Raw genomic sequence first — 12463 nt, 5'->3', positions numbered from 1 at the left:
AGGGAGTTAAAGGCACAGAGAAGAAAGAATTTTTACTCTTGCTTGTCTTTGGGCTGGGACTAATCTTTTATGCTTTCAGGAACTTTGTCATGTTTTCTAAATCTCAGGTCTTCAGATTTTGGGTCTGGAAACTTCTCAGCCTTCAGAGCTCTGTGACTAATTTACTGAATAAGTTTCTGTGGAAAATCCTAGTACCTGTAGAAAAAAGTATATTTTGACAGAAATGAAAACATGATCTTTATTTGTAAATAGAATCTTTTAAATGCAGTTAGCTAAGGGTCAAGCTGAGCTCCCAGACCTGACTAGGCCCTAACAGAGGATACCCATAGGAGAAGAGGCCACCAGAAGAACACAAACAGGGAGAAGGCCTTGGAAGACAAAGACAGATATTGGAGCTGCAAACCAAAGGAGGGACCAAACAAGGGTTGGTCACAGGCAAGGCTCTCAACTTAAGCCTGTGTCATATCCCTGGCCCATCTACTAGTACTATGACCACAGATTTCTCTCATCCAGAACTATGAGCTAAAAAGTTTCTGCTGTTTTTAGTCACCAATCTGGTGGCGATTTGTTACAGCATCTTAGACAACAAACATGGCGGCTTGGAGGAGAGGTCTTTCTAAACAACAAAGAAAAAGCTGCATGAGAAAATGGGGAATGTTTCTGCATGGCTGGAATATGGGCTGAGTCATGAGTCCAAGAAAAGCTGGAATGGGTGGTTAAGAGGTAGCTGGTTGGGGATGGAGAATAGTACAGTGGGTACGGTGTTTGTCTTGCATGCAGCTGACCTGAGTTCGATTCCCAGCATCCCATATGGTCCCCTGAGCACCGCCATGGGTAATTCCTGAGTGCAGAGCCAGTTATAACCCCTGTGCATCGCCAGGTGTGATGCCCCCCCCCCCAAAAAAAAAAGAGTTAGCTGTCACTTGTCAGAGGTGCTGAAAAACAGCAGATAAAGACAAGAAATTATGAGTCAAGAAGCAAAAATCATTCTCAAGAACTAAGTTTTTATTTTTATATTACAGAGATGATGGGGTTTCTTTCTGTCCTTTTTCTGTTTTCTGATTGTCAACGTTTCCCAGGGACTGTGCACTGCTCATGCCTCATGCAGGCCCCCGGTGGTTAAGAGGCTTCTCTAGCATGAGAACCAGCCTGCTGTCCCCTCTGAAACAAGGGGAGTGCCACATCCGCCTACGTTGCCCACTCTCCCCACACTCTCTAGTTTTGGGGTTCAAATCTTTGGGGGTTTTAATACTCCAGTCCTATCTTGAAATCCTATATTCTCACCGAAGTTACTTTAACATAGGATTTTTAAATTAAATTTTTATGTTGAGTTTTGGGCCACACCTGTGCAGTGTTGGACTTATTGCTCTATTTTGGGGATGAGGTAGGGAATGTTGAGCCACACCCAGGTGTGCTCAGGGTATATTCCTCGTTCCTAGCTCAGGGAGCACTCCTGGCAATTCTTGGGCACAGGAGATCAAACCCAGGTTAGGCACATGCAAAGCAAATGCCTTAGCTGTTGTACTTTTTGTCCCCAAATGAACTTTTAATTTCATTCTTTTTTGTCTGTTTTGTGGCCACATTCAGTGGTACAGAGGTCTTACTCCTGGCATTGTGCTCAGGGGACCACATGTGGTACTGGAGATTGAACCTGAGGTGACTGCATAGCAAAGCAAGCGCCCTACTTGCTGTACTATCACTCTGGCCCCAAAGAAAGACTTTTTTTTTTTTTTGCTATTTGGGTCACACCTGGTGATGCTCAGGGGTTACTCCTGGCTCTGCACTCAGGAATTACTCCTAGCAATGCTTGGGGTACCATATGGGATGCTGGGAATCAAACCCGGGTCTCCCTCCCTGCTGGACTATTGCTCCAACTTTTTAAAGTGAAGTTTCCTATTTCGGGAACTCCTTGCTGCTTCTGACAGTGCCAAATTCATACCTCTAGAACCTCATCAATTGACTGTAGTTCTGGAAATGGATAAAGAGCCATAGTGAGCTGCCCCGTCCGTCTGCTCAGATAACAGACATACATTGAACGGGACACTGAAGGGACACCGAAGAGGCAGTTTCATGGAACAGAGAAGGTGTCAGGTGAAATTACATTTGAATAGTGGGGCATAGTGACCTGAGAGGGGCCCTTCTTTTCAGTCTCTATTTTGAATTCAGCATTCATTACTTGCTGACTGCATGGCCTTGAATAAATTAATTAACCTTTTGAGCCTCAATTTTATTAACTCCAAATGAGGGTAACAGTAGAACCTACCTAACGAGATGATGGTGAGAATTAACTGGGTAACATATGTGAAGCCCGGTACAGAGTAATTGTGGCTCTTCATATTTACACAGGGTGTCTCAACATGGCACTACTGACACTTGAGGGAAGGCAAATTATTTCCTTTAGGAAACTTCTCTGAGCATTGCAGAATGCTTAGCAGTACCCTCGCTTTTACTTATTAGACACTATTAGCCTTCCACACCTTGAACTCCTGGAATGGGGTGAACAAAACTGTCCAAAGATATTGTCAAATGTCCCTGAGGAGGGAGGCGGAGTTGGCCTGGTTGAGAATCAACTGCCTGGAAGTCAAATGGGCAGGTCTTTGTCTAGTTCTCATGAAGTGTAGTAAATGATTTTCTGTCCTACTCTGCAGGACAGAGTCAACACAAATTATCTTATTTCCCACCTAAAAGCATATGTTTAGCCTTTGGAGCTATGTCTCTGGCCTATGAAGAGTATTTTTGTAGATGTTCTTTATCAAATGTGGGCTGGAGCGATAGCAAAGCAGATAGGGCGTTTGCCTTGCACGCGGCCGACCCGGGTTTGATTCCTCTGCCCCTCTCGGAGAGCCCGGCAAACTACTGAGAGTATCTCGCCTGCACGGCAGAGCCTGGCAAGCTACCCATGGTGTATTTGATATGCCAAAAACAGTAACAACAAGTCTCACATGTAAATTTTACTGGTGCCCACTCAAGAAAATCGATGAGCAATGGGATGAGAGAGTGACAGAGTGACAGAATAATAAGATGATTTTTTCCTTTCTTTGGGCCACACCTGGGTGGGGTCAGGGTTCTGTACTCAAGGATCATTCTAGGCCAGGTTAGGGAAACCATCTGGGTCCATGGTCCATTTCTTATTTAAATGAAAAACAAACTTCCTTTTAAAGGATTGAAGTGTCCAAAATACTTCTTTAAACACTCCTCTCTCTGAGCTAGAAAGATAGTTAGCACAGGGAATAAAGCATGTATCTTATATGTGGCTGACCCAGGTTCAATCCCCAACACTGAAAATGGTCCTCTGAGTACCACCAGGAGTAATCCCTATGCACTAAACCAGCTGTGCCCCTCCCCCACCTCCAAATACAAACAAAACTCAAAAGTTCAAGAAACCCTCTGTCTACTCAGGAAGAGAAGTGGAGCAGCTCATGAGATGGAGTCTGACAGCAAAATCACTTTCCAATGCTAGCATTTCTTTGATGTCATATTTTTTCTTACTACTCATGCTAATTTTGCTTTAAACTCATAGCACATTCATTACTATTTTCATAAAAATGTAATGTCCCCCTTTCCTCTTGCTTGAATAAATCATTTTCATAAGCATCAGAATTTTAGACAGTGACTTTGGAAGCCTAGGCATACAATCAATTAGCCCAGTTCAAACAGAATTTCATTATAGAAATATACTTAAAGCTGTCGATGCTTCCTTCGGAAGGAATTAGACTTTAAAAGAAAAATTATAGGCTAACTTCACCACTTAGCTGAAGGTTCTCTTATTCTGCCATTTTCCTTTGTTTCTACACTGTTTTTTTTTAAAACAATGGCTTTTCAAAGGGGAGAGAAATGTTTCAGGATCCTTAAAAACTCAACTTGAGAGAGATTATACTATCAAAGAGTGGATTAAATCCTGAAACAGTTTTGAAGAAACACTGGACCATCAGAATCACGAGCACTTGAAAAATGCTGTTTGGGAGCCTGACTTCTAGCAGACATTTCATTTTATATTCTGTAATGAGTATATCAGCAATGTTAAGATCTTGTTCCTTTGCTTCTACAATTATTCTCGGAATCCCTGTCAGACCGTAGAGGAAGACATTATGCTAAATATTCATTCTCATTTTCATGATTTAATGAGCTGCTTCAGATAAAGTCACTGTTTCACCAGTCCATGAGAAATGTCTGGGATGGCTAGTGCAGAATTAAGGTTTGGGTCACCCAGCTGAAACTAAAGTTAATGTTTCAGTTATTCATTTATGCTCTTCAGACGTTCAGCCTTGCCTCCCCTGGTTACCAGGCAACCATGAACTCTGGGTGTGAGTATGAAGGGCCCGAGGATTTTAATGAAAGCAATCATACACTGAACTAGACTGTTCGTTTTCTTCCCATGTACAACAAGATGAGGGGGTCTTGACAATCTTTCAGAAGAAGGACCAATAATATTTTACTAAAACCCTGCCTGTGTTTGCAAGTGAAAGCTCTACATACAGCAAACAGTCTCAGGGCTGAGTGATAGGGAAAGTTGCAAAAAGTCCTTTTTTTTTTTTATCAGATGGAGGAATTCTTGTGAAGAAGTGAGTTTAGAAAACGGACTTACAAATCTTGTTTCTAAGGCTCTGTTACTCCTCGTAAAAGGACTGTTGGAAAGGAAAATCCAAAAGAGAATGGGAAGGCTTTTATTTTAATTCTACCATTGTCGCATTTAAGCACACTATTGCTTAAAGTCTGCAAATGTTGCTTGCCAAAAGAGAATCCAAGGTAGTGTAGGACTGTGCCAGAGATTCCTATGCAGGCTTTGTCTTACTCAAGGCGTGGTGATTCTGTAGGAAGAAGTGTGTGAACAGAGGAGATGACTCTGGGGCAGTGTTAAATGAGGTCAGGAACGGTTCATTTGGCGTGGCTGATGGGAAGAACGCAACCTTATCCGGAAAGTAATAAGGCCTTACCCCTCCCCTTCAAATGTGCCTTTTGTGGAGGCTAACATCCTGGGAAGAAATTCAGTTTCAGAATTTGAATCGTGTCATTCTAGAGCTGTCTATACATATTAAGAAGAAATGATATAAAAATAAAAACCCTAATATTAGGTAGCACAAATAACAGTAACAGTCACCTTACATATCTATAAGACTAGAATAGGAAGAAAAAAATAGAAGAAACATGTATTTGGGTCTAAAGGTATATTATATTTTCATGCAAATAGTAAAATTTCTAGTCTACTGTCACAAACTAAAACAACAAACTATTACTAATATGAATGTTAAAGCACATTACTGTGGACTTCAATAAGCCCAACATAATCCTTAGTTTAAGATAGGAAAATATTGCTTCACCCATTCCTGTGATAATCATTGTTTTAAATCATAATTATGTACTTGAGGGCATGGAGCCACACCTAGCAGTGCTCAGGGCTTACTTGTGACTTTGTTACCAGGGGTAACTGCTGGTGGTGCTCAGGGTTTCAGATGTAGTACCCAGGACCAAACCAGGGTCAGTCACAGGCAAAGTGAGTGCTTTAACCCTTGTAATATTTCCCCAAACCCTTCATTATACGTAGAGAAAGAGAAACAGCAACTTTGCTGGTAAGTTTACCAGCAAACTCTTCTGGTAAAATAAAGGGCAATTAACAAACCAGAAACAAAGCAGGGACACAACCTGTGAGTGTGGGAAAATTCTTATTTGCTTGCTTCTATATAGTTATCTTACTCAAAACAGACACAGATGCTTCTTTATAGTTATCTTACCCAAAGACAGACACGATACTCCAGTGATACTGGGATGGGGGCCACTTCTGGAGATGGGGGCCCGATGGGATGGTGGTCGGGTGTGGTGGCATATTGCTCTGGCCATGTGGTTCTTGGGAGCCAGCAGCTCTACCCAGTGGTCCTGAGTCAAGTGTCATGCAGTGCTGGGGACTGAAGTCAGGGACTTGCATATACAATGCATATGCTCTACCAAAGGATGATACCCCTAATCACTCTTAAATATTCTTAAGGAGAAAACTGAGAGACAGAAACGCCTGCCTTCTAAGATGGCCACTACAATAGTGATTCTAGATATCATTTGGCTTTAAAATTTTACCAGGCTACAGTTTTAGACATCATCACCCTAAGCTTATGCTGATACCAATAAGTGAGGTTTTGCCTCATACATAAATAGGTGCAGCATCTTTTAAATTCTTCCTAAACAGAAACAGTACTAATTTTAGCATCAAATTAAACATACACTTCTTTTTCAGTAAAAAAAAAAAAAACACTGTAGACTTATAAATAGCTTACTCGGGGAAATATTTCAAATGGAAAAATTTTTATCACTATCTCACATATTGCATATTCTTCTTATAGGATTAACAGGAAAGCTCTTTTAGAGGGGCAATTTGCTGTAGCGGAAAGATATAATTTCACATTCTCATTCTGCCACTTGATAGAAATACAGCATTGGCAAGGTATCTAAATTCTTGGAACCCTAGTTTTCTTATCTGAATAAAGAGGGAAATAATGGATAAACTGAAGGGTTATTATAAAAATTAAATTAGATAATGTTTGTAGAGCATCTGCTTTGGTGTTGGACACCGAATGCCAGATTCTCTGTGTTACCTTCCCTTTCCCCTAACTGAGCTCTTGTTTTGCTTGTACCAGGTGGATGGAACCAGACACATCTCAAAACATGACTCTCCACCCTTTATTCAAAATAAAAAGGAGAATTTGCTGAGCTAGTACAGGAAATTATATATATACATGCATATATAATACATATATATGTATTTTATATATGTGTAAAATAGGTACAGAATAAAGACAGATAACATGAGAAATGATGAAATGATGACATGAGACTATTAGGGATGGAATGAGATTGTTTTTCTTTCTGCCGTGTGTGTACAATAGGAGCTAATCTAAAAATGGCCCCAAGGGTTATGTGAATTCAGAGGCAGCACAAAAAAACTGTTGACACATGAAGAATTCATCAGTGATTTTACTGAAATGATAAAAGTAACAGCTGGGATGAATCTGTTTGGAAATGACTCCTGCAAGCCACGGGAGGGTACGTGGGTATGTGGGAGAGCAGTTTGGTTGCAGGGAGAATCTAGGAAGAAGAATCAGCAAGAACAAAAGTAAAGGCTGAAAGAACATAGCTTTAGTGGAGGGTCATTTTTATATTCTCAAAGGTCAACAGAGGAGGAGCAAAGGGAGGTACTGAAGATTGAAAGTTCTATTGGACCACTTGTATAGTTTGCTAAGGAGTACAGGACACAGAGAATGAGGCAGTCAAAACTGTCTGAGTCAGAAGTAGGATGGGATAATTAGATCAGATTGTCTACTACTTGCTGGACAACTGCTAGGTACCAGGAACTTGTTTGTTTTACAGAGACTTATTAGTCATCACAACAAATTAGATATATCTTGACATATGGGAGAATCTGAGGTTTATAGAGGTTATATAATTTTTCCTGTAAGATTATACAACTTTAAGTAAATTACATACAGGAGCAACAAGATTTTTGTTGTTTGTTTGCTTTTGGGGGCTCCACAACCTGGTGTAATCAGGGCCTACTCTTATCTCTAGCTCTTTGCTCAGGGATCACTTCTGTTGGTGCTTAGTGGACCATATGTGGTGATGGGAATCGAATCCACATTGGCCATATGCAAGGCAAGTGCCTTATCCTCTATACTATGTGTTTGGTGCCAGTAATAGAATTTTTAAGATGTAAAGCTCAGAACAAATAATTTAAAAATTAAAATTTTGAGCGTTGACAGTGAAGTGGGAAGTATTGGGGGGGAGTTTTATTTTAGTGTTCTATTTATACTTTACAGTTATCTTTTAAATATCAAATATATTTATACTTAAAATATATTTTAATATATGTATATTAACTATACATACATATATTTAAATACGTTATAGTTTTATGGCCACACCAAGCAGTGCTCAGGGCTTACTTCTGGTTCAGTGCTCAATGATCACTCTTGATGGGTCTTGGGAGACCGTATGTGTGCTGGGGATCTAACTGGGGTCAGCTGCATGCAAAGCAAATGCTTTAACCTTCTGTTATCTTTCTAATCCAGCAGCTGTCTGTGTCAAAGAGGGAATGTGTGTTCAAGGTGAAACTCTTAAAGCTTTGGGCAACATCACTTACTATAGGTGTGTTCTGGAATGATGTAAGGATTTTTAATGAAAAAAAAAGAAAACAGTTTTTTTTAACATTTCTGTAGCTTTATTTTATTGGCTCTATAATACTATTATGCTAAAGTATTATGGTTTTTATGTCTAATTTTTTTTCAGTTATTTGATATTTAAAATAAAATATCCAATACGTACTTGTGGATACATCAGGCAAGCAAGTCTAATTACACCATTTAGGGCTAATGGATGCCAAATCTTGGATTACAAAATTTATGTTATGACAAACATTTTTTAAAGTTTTTTTTCATTAGTGAATCACCGTGAGTTACAGTTACAAACTTGTGAACTTTCATGTTTGCATTTTGTTTATATCCCTCCACCAGTGCCCAGTCCCCTCCCCCAGTGTTCCCAGTATCCCTTCCACCCTCCCACCCCATCCCCCCACCCCACCCCACCTCTGTTGCAGGACATTCCCTTTTGTTCTATCTCTCTCCTTTTGGGTGTTGTGGTTTGCAACAGAGGCACTACGTGGCCATCGTGTTTGGTCTATATTCTATTTTCAGAGTGCATCTCCCATCCCGTGTGGTGTTCCCTTCTCTATGCGAGCTGCCCCTTCCTCCAGCATGTGAGGCCAGCTTCCAAGCCTTGGAGCCAACCTCCTGGTACTTATCTCTTATTTTAATGTGTTCAAGTTGCTATACTAAGTGAGAGATAGTGGAGCATAATAACTAAGTACTCAGGCTCTGAAATCAAACTGTTTGGATTTGACTTTGTTGGTGTTGTTTTGGGACACAACCCAGCAGTGCTCAGGGCTTACTCCTAGTTCTGTACTCAGGAATCCTGGTCCAAAGTGCAACGCGTAATTTAGTGTTTCTGTGGTGTTGGAATGATGTATACATTCATTAACAGCATCATATATCATAGTACATTAAGAATGATAACTTTTTAAATCTATAATTATGTGAGTTCCCCGAATAGTGTGTAGTTTTATATGACAATCTCTCCTGCACATAAAAAAACTCTTGGGGAGAGAAATCCACTCATTAATAATACATACAACATCAAACATAAGTCTGATGAATTAGCAAAGAATCCTGAGGCAGAGGTACAAACACTCACTTCTGAGGGCTTAGCACACTTAACTGAGAGGAGAGGCGGCAGAAGTAATCCAACTTCATAAGGCTTTTTTTGGTGGATCAAGGGAAACACTTGTCATAAAAGATAACAGGCTGAACAGATCTTAAAGATATAGTGGAGGAGGAGTTAGGAAGAGTGAAAGTGTAGTTCTAACATTAGGAGCAACAATGAAAATGATTTTTAATTTTGGGTTCCCAAGTCATTCAGGAAAGTTCTTAACTAAGATATTGTCTGTAGTACTTCTGCCCAGACACAGAGTATGATATTAGAAAAAAATCAAATGTATTTAAGGACAGATGTCCATCTTTAGTTATTTCTGTATCCCTGTGACTAGCACAGTGCTTGGTACATTGTAGCTTCCTCACTGTGTATCTTTAAATTTCAAGTATGAGAGACCATTCTGTATCTCTCTTCTTCCTCTTGACTCCACTGACCATGATGTTCTCTAGTTCTATCCATGTCACAGCAATTGGACGATTTGATTCTTTCTTACAGCTGCATAATTATAGATTTCTTTAAAAAATCACTTTATAACATGATTTCTGTAAGCTGGAGAGAAATGTTAATAATTAGAACCTTCACTGCTGTACTCAACTAAAGAAAATGTGTTTGGGGAACATCAGTTATTTAGGGCTTCTCAAACCACATCATACAAACTCATCCTGTCACCCAAATTTGTTTTGAAAGGGTCCAAGTAATTCTGCTCATGATGACATTTAACGTTCTTGAAAAAGATTCTAAATTAGGCAATGCAAGCTTCACATTAATACTGCACAGATGAAAACTGTTGGTAGGAGGGACACAATGTCCCTTTGAATGTCCCCACAATTCATTAAAATGGACAGATGAGCTGTCACAGTGACCTCTGAGAAAATAACAAAAGGGAGAATGTCTGTGTAAATAGATGAGAATGGAATGAAAAATACCAAGAATTTCATTATTAAACAATAAAGTGAAGAACAAAATGATGAACTGTAAAGCGACTGTAATGTAAGGGAAGTCCTAAAGGGTAAGTAATTGTTGGGACAATGGTAAACTGTTTACCTATCAGAAAAGACAGACGTTTGGTTTCCTGATCACTTTTCTTTCCAATATATTCAGTATTTATTAAAGGAAATGTGAAATGTTCTTATCATAAGACAACTTGAAAGCATCTTATGATAAAGACAAAGCAAAGAGCAGTTAATAAGAGAACTATAATCAATTTGAAACTCTAGGTTTAAATCTGAATTTAACATAGAGTGAATTAAACAGACATCCTAAAAAGTAGAACATATTAGTGAATACAAAGTCTATAATGAAATTAATTTGGTTTAAATATGAATACAGGCATCAGATAGGTACCTTAAAAATTATTTAGGGTGCATTCACATTTCACAATATCCTATATTTAGTGTCAAAATACTGAATATACTAAATATATTTAGCATATAAATGTATAGGATAATAAATTATAGGATACTGTAAAATGTTAATATTTAAAACAATTATATTTAGCACCTTATCTTAGAATTAAAAAATTTCCCATTAATTAAATGGAAACATCAACATTAATTTTCTTAATAGCAAAACATTAAATTTACAACATTGTGTAACCTGGAAGACAGCCTTAAATATAGTAAGTTAGGGGCCAGAGAGACAGTACTGAAGATTAGTCACTTGCCTTGCATAAGGTGAACCCCAATTGGATCCTCAGCACCAAATATAGTTTCTGGAGCACTGCCAGGGGTCACTCCCTAAGTATAGGGCTAGGAATTACCCCCTGAGCACTACTAGGTGTGGGCCCAATCTCATATACATATAATATACAATGTAAGGCATGTATATCATAGATTATATATGTAAACTTAAAATGTTTTTAGTGTGACAAACCCAAATTTACATTTTACTCTAATATCATTTTCTAAGAATCATTTACTTCCCTTGAGAGAAGTAAAGGTTTACTTTTTCTCCCAACAAATTTTGATAAATTAATGAAGCATTGATGGGTCAGTTAGAAATCAACCAAGAAAAAAACACCCCAAATATTTAAAGCAGATAGAATTCCATCCAGAAAATATGATCTCACAGATGATGAAAGAACTGAGAAGCTAAGCTGGGGATAGTAATTTAACCTAGAGGGTCACAGCAGTAATGGCAGTCGAAAGGCACAGCCACTCATGAATTGCAAGGACAAGGGAAGAGATGGAGCTTAGAGCCCCAGATCACTGGGGGAGTGACCGAGGATTGGAAAATATAGCTCATGGCAGCTAACTCCCATGGAACTTGCAAAGCAGAAGCCAGCAAAGAAAGATATGAAGGTAAAAACAGATTCAGACAGGCGCAATAAGAAAATAGGGATTTAAGAGGATACGTTTTCATTTTCACTTTCTTTTTCAGAGCAACTAGTACAAAAGGCAAACTGCTTTACTGATACTTTGAAAGGGTGCTAAATTTACCTTCTATTCAACAAACACCCTGTATCTACCTGAAATAACATTTTAGTTCTTTCTTTGTGTGTGTATGTCTATATAGATACATATATCTATGTTGATATATATCTATGTATAGCTCTTGATATATCTATGTATATCTACATAGAGAGAATATATATCTATATATAGAATATATATACATATACAGTTATATAAAGAGAATATATTCAATGACTACCTATAAATTTCAATAAATCAAATTTACATACCCCGAGATGATAGAGAATTTTTCACCCAAGTTTTGTAGTTAATCAAAAGTATAAAGGATCAGAGCCAGAGAGATAGTATAGCAGCGGGGCACTTGCCTTGCGTGTGGCTGACCCAGGTTTGATCCCCAGCACCTGATGGGGTTCCCACAGCCCCACCAGGAGTGATCCCTAAGAGCAGAATCAGGAGTAAGCCCCGAATGCTGCCAGTTGTGGCATTCAAATAAGAAATAAATTTAAAAATTAAAATTTAAAATAATTAAAAAAATAAATTTAAAGGGTGCACATCTGCCTTTTGCATTATAATTAGAAACTGGTCAATGCTCTGTCAGTCATATTATTCTATCAGAATTGTGAGCAGAGATACAATCTAGTGTTTATAAGTTCGCCATTCTTTCAAGTAAATAATAGAACTACCTGAGGGGAAAACTGTACTCAGGAAAAGGTAAGGAGTCACACAATTTCCTCAGCAAGACTCAATTCCTCCATTCTTTTCTGTTCTGCATAGAAAGAATAACAGCATACAACAGACTAACA

The 12463-nt window shown here is 38.7% G+C and overlaps 1 protein-coding gene across 3 annotated transcripts in view; it reads right to left on the bottom strand.

The window, feature by feature from the left end:
- The window catches only part of DTNA (dystrobrevin alpha), a 367610-nt gene that overhangs the window by 187722 nt on the left and 167425 nt on the right, over positions 1 to 12463 (bottom strand). The gene's annotated exons all lie outside the window — the stretch shown is intronic.

The sequence above is a fragment of the Sorex araneus genome, chromosome 2, assembly GCF_027595985.1.
Source record: "Sorex araneus isolate mSorAra2 chromosome 2, mSorAra2.pri, whole genome shotgun sequence".
Lineage (NCBI taxonomy): Eukaryota > Metazoa > Chordata > Mammalia > Eulipotyphla > Soricidae > Sorex > Sorex araneus.
This window is presented reverse-complemented; position numbering and strand designations above follow the sequence as displayed.